Below are 6,325 nucleotides of genomic sequence, written 5' to 3' on the forward strand. Positions count from 1 at the left end.
AGGTGTTGGGAATTGATTTTGGTGATATTTTTTCTCCAATTACCAAGGTAGCTTCTATTAGATTAATTTTATCTGTTGCTGCTGCTTTTGATTTTGAGGTAGAACAAATGGATGTGAAGACAACATTTCCTCACAGGGATCTGGAAGAGGATATCTACATAAAGCAACATGAAGTCTTTGCAGTGAAGGGTAAGAAAGAACTGGTATGCAAGTTAGAATTCTTTGTATGGGTTAAAACAGTAACCAAGGATGTGGTATTAGAAAGTTGATACATTTATACGGGGACATGGCTTCACCAAAAGCAAAGCAGGTCGCTATGTGTATTTTAAATTAATTGTTGAACATGTTACTTATCTGGTCTTATATGTGGATGATATGTTGCTGGTTGAAAATGACAAAGAAATTATCCAGGATTTGAAGACCCAATTGTCCTCCAAATTCAACGTGAAAGATCTTGGTGATGCAAACTATATTTTGGGCATGGAAATTAAAATAGATCGGACAAAGAGGAAGCTATGGTTAAATCAGAGGAAGTATGTCGAGACAATACTGCAAAGGTTTAATATGCAAGATAGTAGATCGATGAAGGTTCCTATTCCTGTAGGTGTAAAAATATTTTTTGAACAGTGTCCCAAGACACAAGAAGAGGAAGAGGACATGTCTCGTGTTCCATATGCAAGTGCAGTCGGTATCCTGATGTATGTGATGGTTTGTATTAGACCAGACATTGCACAAGTAATGGGAGTATTGTTAGGTTTATGTCAAAACCAGGGAAGGAGCATTGGACAGCAGTGAAGCAGGTTTTTAGGTATTTGCGTGGCACTAGTGATTATGGGTTGTGATACCAAGGAAGACTAGGATTGGACAGAGTTTTGGATATTCGTGGCTTTGTTGATGCATACTGGGTTAGAGATCTAGATCAGAAAAGATCTACAAGTGGGTATGTGTTTAACCTATTTGGAGGTGCATTCAGTTGGATAAGTAAGAAACAATATTTAGTGGCATTATCAACTACAGAGGAAGAATACATCGCAGCCACTCATGCAAGCAAGGAAGCAGTTTGGTTGTAGAGATTGTGTTCAAGTATGGGGTTAGTACAGGGAGCTATAAGGATAGACTGTGACAGCCAAAGTGAAATTTTCTTGGCAAAGAACCCTGCTTATCATTCAAAGACAAAGCACATTGATGTTCAGTATCACTTTGTGAGGGATATGATAGAATACAAAAAGGTGTTGCTAGTAAAGGCGGACACTTTTAATAATACCATAGATGCATTGACAAAATTTGTGAGCTCTGGTAATTTCTCTTGGTGTAGAGAAACAATGGGCGTTGCAAGGCTGGATAAATGACTAAGCTCTCCTATGACCCCTTGTGGAAAGAAAACAACAAGTGGGAGAATGTTAGGTTGTGTTATATTCTTTCCACAACTAGCCCACACAGTTAACCAAGGGGTTAGAGGGGGGGTGGAGCCCCCCCTTCATTGCGTCGATTACACAGTGGGGGGTCACAAGGTGTTTGAGGGGGGCGGGTATCCCCCCTCTACAGGGTTCAGGGCAGTTCCATATGGAAAAAAAATTTGGACCCTATATTAGGTTGGGCAGACCTACCTATGGTTTTGTGCATGGTTTTCGCACATGGTTTTTGGTCCATGGTATTGGATGCTTCGGCATGTATAAATATGTATTGTAACATTAAAATGAATATAATGAAAAATCAAGCTGTTAGTCTTGGTTTGGGGATCCAGGGGAAAATATCTGTGTATATGTGTTTTATGTGTTATGCTCTCGCATTGCTTTTTTTCTGTGTTTTAGAATTCGTATGCAGGTGATTTCTGTACGGGGTTAAAACCTACATTTACCTTCAAGTTGCTCTCAACCCTAGCCTTTGGGAAATTTTCCCACAGGGTTGACCCCACTGTGTTACAACACTTAAAACTTTCTCACTTACCGACTTTTAAGTCATAACATAGTGGTAGAGCCTTCCTTACATGGGGTTTCTCCTTCTTATAAAGTGGTAAAGCGTGTGGACCCCCTTACTAAAGGGTTTATGCTTCTTATAACATTCCATTGGGAGGTAATTTTCTAGTTGCTCAAAGTTTTGCACTAAGTGTAGGATACCCTCTATATACTCCTGGACAACAAGGTTTCCACTATAATACAAGATTCTCTATGAGAAATCCTTGGCATCTTGGTTCCGCTCAAAATCCAAGGTCTACTTTTCCAAACTTTAGGAACCTCAATCTAGGATCTTGGAATCCTTAGCTTCTTCGCACTTACCATTCATGGTAATGCTTAATTTCCATGATCTTTCAAAATTAACTAATTATCTAATTCAGTATAATATGTCTTGGCCCCCGGTCCCTACCAAACTTCCATCAAACATACCCAAGTTTGAAGGGAAGTCTGGAGAAGACCCAACTGATCATGTAACCACTTTCCATTTATGGTGCTCATCGAACTCCATGATTGATGATTTGATTAGGTTGAGAATTTTCCAACACAAGCTAACTGGGAATGCAATGAAATGGTATATTGAGTTGAGAGGGGGATCATTTTCCACGTTTGGTGAGTTGACTACGACATTCCCAAACTACTTTATCTCGTGCATCTATGTGGATTTGAAAGGGAAAGTCTGAATTTGGACCTCTCAGGACTAGTGCAATCATCAATTTCTCTTTGATTTCTTTGAATTTCTTCTTACATAGGTTTTTCTAACATAATTCTAAATATTTTGTTAGCAAAGAAACAAAGTTGATGCAATCTTGTTGAAATCCTTGATGAATCTTCTATAGTACCAAGAAATTCGTAAATAATGCCTAATATCTTTCTTTTTTTAGGAACATGAACCTATCTAATAATGGCTATTTTATTTGGATAAACATGAATGACTTTTATGGAGATAAAGTGCCATAAAACTATTCCTTCATTCATCAAAAATAGACACTTTTTAGGGCTTAAGGAATGATTCATATCTCTACACTTTTGTAAAACATTTTTGAGGTTGTGGAGGGCTTCCTGGAAATCACCCCATAGGGTGTAAAATTTTCCATATATATTTACATTGTGTCATGTACAAGATCAGAGAAAATGATCAATATATCCCTTCGGGAGGTAGCAATGGCATTACAAAATCTAAATCGAAGAACCATGCAGGCAAAGGTTCCCATTGTGCATGTGAAGATTGTATTATCTTGGTATTTAGGACTAATTTGGATCTAATTATACCCACTTAATCCATCCAAAAATTAAAATAACTTTTTCCTTGCAAGAATATCCAAGACTTGGTCAATAAAAGGCAAGGGAAAGTGTTCCTTCTTAGTGGCTTTGTTGAGTTCCCTATAGTCAACACAAATTCTCCATTTTCCATTCTTCTTAGGGGAAATGACTAAGGAATATACCCATTCACTATCAAATATTGGGTATATAAAGCTTGCATATAATAGATTTTACAATTCTTCTTTTACAATGTCCTTCAATGCAAGTTTAATTTGCCTTTGGGGTTGATGAACAAGTTTGTGGTCTTCTTTGATGTATATATGATGGGTATGTTGGAAAATCAAGAGACTTGTAGATTATAGATGATTTTCCTTAACATGATAATTACTTGTGATATGTGTTGTCCTTTTATTATTTATTATATCTTGTTCATCAAGAAATTACCAAAACAATGAAGATCACAACGAGACAAAGCACACAAGAGATAGGCTCCAAGACAATGAAAAACCTCTCCAAGGGGAAATCAATAAAGAAAACTTCTCTTCTTATAGAATATTCTTACAAAGAGACTTCCAAGACCCAAATACCAAAGCCCAAAATCCTCCCAAGCACCAAGTCAGCTCACCACCAATATCTTCTACAAGGCAGCTTCAAAACTTCAATCCTACAGCTTTGCATCTAGAATTTCATCCCTACAACTTCACTTCAAAATTTTGGCCCTGAAATTTCAGCCTCTTGCAACTTCACAACTTCACTGGAAACCCTAGAAGATTCACATGTGTGGACAGAAAATGATGATCACCAAGAGACTATGACTTCTTCTTCATTTCTTTGTCTTCCTTCTCTTTCTCCTTCTTTTCTATTACAGATCGAACTTGATATGAGATGGTCTTCAAATGAGTCAAGCTCCTTCTATTTTTTTTATAGAACCATTTCCCACCCTTGGTAGATTTGATTCTCTATGATATGGCCTAGGGCAACCCTTCCCTACTAGACTTGGTCCATTTTCTAAAAAAAAATGTTTTAAATCCCATACATGATTATGTCCTATCGAAAGTGTGTGTACACATGGGTCAGCCTATACCCAACTCACGTATATGTGTTAAAAAATTAAAAAATATATAATCTCCCTTATTTCAGGCGGGGTTTACGGGTTTGATCGAATACCCACCTACTATAGCCCGTGGCCCAACTGTTTCCCTGATCAATTCTTAAGATATCACTATGCCTTCTGCACTCCCAAGTCATAGGAAACCTTGTTTCCTTCTTGAGATGTCCATCATCCCTTCATGACATCCTTGTGTATACTTATGGAAGAGGATTTTGAGGCCTGGGTAGGACGGATCCGGAGGATGGTTTTGCTTGGAGCTGATGGATGACTCAGGATGTAGTTCTTCCATATTTTCTTTAGCTTACATTAATAAAGAGGTGATGTCTTGTTTCTGATAATTATGGTCTTTATGCATTACTTTATGTCATGATTTGCTTATAAAATCTTATGTTATTTCTTATTTTCTTACATGCTTATTTGATCTAACCTTGATATCATGAACATGCTTTCAGTTATTTTTGGTATATATGCTTTTCCTTGATTGAATTTCAGGTCTTAAAGCGCTAGGAAGAAGCAGAGGGTTTGAACCATATGGGAACGACTTCAAACGTAGGATGTACGGGTAAGACCTTTTGTACCAATTTTAATTGTTTAAGTATTAGGACTGCTTGTTTGTGTCTCTTTATGTTGTATTCCCTCCGCTCTGTTGGGGTTGTCAACCCAAGACCCTAGGGGGATTCTACCCAAAACAGAATTGGCGACTCTGCTGGGGATTTTATTCTTGTTTTTCCTAGATTGGGTTGTTTCTTCTTGATCAGGGTTTGCTTGATTGATTTCTTATTTTTACAATTTCTATGACCTGTTTGCTTCTTGGGCATCAAGTCTGATCTTTTGGATTAGGCCTGGATTTTTTGTATTTCTTTATTGACCTTTATATATGCATTTTTTAGAGGATACGATAACATATACACGCTAGTTTCTTCAAATAAACTCGCGTATACACGAGTTTACTTTGTTTTAGTTACATACACATGCTTCCTTGTCTTTTCACAATCGCGTATACCTTATTTTGAATAAATTTTTCAAAATCTTGGACTCATTGAAGATTGTTGCTTGGTGGTTTTCATTGTTTTTTGGTCATTCATGGTCAGTGAAGCTCTGCTTTCATGCAAGTTTTCATTTTCTAATCTTCTCCTTGTTGAAAAACCTAGTCAACCTAGGGTTTTATTTTTGAGTAAAGTTTCAGTTTAGGCTTTGGGTTCAGGGCTTCTTGTAGAAGTTCTTGGTTGTTCCTACTTTGCAAACACAAAATTGGTTTCAGTTTTGTTTATAACCCATCTCTTGGATTGCTTTGATTTCCTTTCATTTTTTGGTTGACCTATTGTGATTTTCATGGTTTTTGAGTGCCTCTTTGGTGGTCTTGAAAGTCTTTATTGATGTTCTTTTGGTTTGTTGAATTCCTTTATACAGATGTTCAAATCAATCCTTGCAAGTTTGTAGTCCTTTGTCGTTTCAAGTTTTATTATAACTTGAGAATTTTTGGACTCTTTATGCTTGTTTTTGGTCTTGGAATTTTAGTAATCTTTGTGTTCTTGAAACTTCTTTGGGTTCTTTAAGAAAAGAAAAAAGACAAAAACATCATTCTTGCCTTTCTTTTTCTTTTCAGTTTTTTGTTTTTTGGTTTCTTTATTATTTTTGAGCAATTGTGAAATTTTTTTGATTGGTTTGCATGGTTTCGAGGGAAGTTTTTCATTGAATTTGTGCCCTCCTTGTATTCAGGTTGGCCTATTGATCTCGTGAAGGAACGCATTTGCTTATTGTATGAGCAAAATATTGCACCCTCATTATAGTTTACATTAATATTAATTTGCACTGTAGGCATTTTAGTCTTTTTGTTATATTTTGAGTGTGTGGAGTGTGTTTTCTGTAAAAGAAAAAAAAAAAAAATTACAAGTTTACTTGTAGAAACTTGTAGAAATCTCTTTTCAGCGAAGAAAAATAGTTACATTTGCATATAGCTAAGTTTCTATTGACTTCTTTTACGTCAAAACACCACAAG

The sequence above is a fragment of the Pinus tabuliformis genome, chromosome 1_2 (genome assembly GCF_031772625.1).
Source record: "Pinus tabuliformis cultivar Carrire ecotype Pingquan chromosome 1_2, CPIR1, whole genome shotgun sequence".
In the NCBI taxonomy this organism is placed as follows: domain Eukaryota; kingdom Viridiplantae; phylum Streptophyta; class Pinopsida; order Pinales; family Pinaceae; genus Pinus; species Pinus tabuliformis.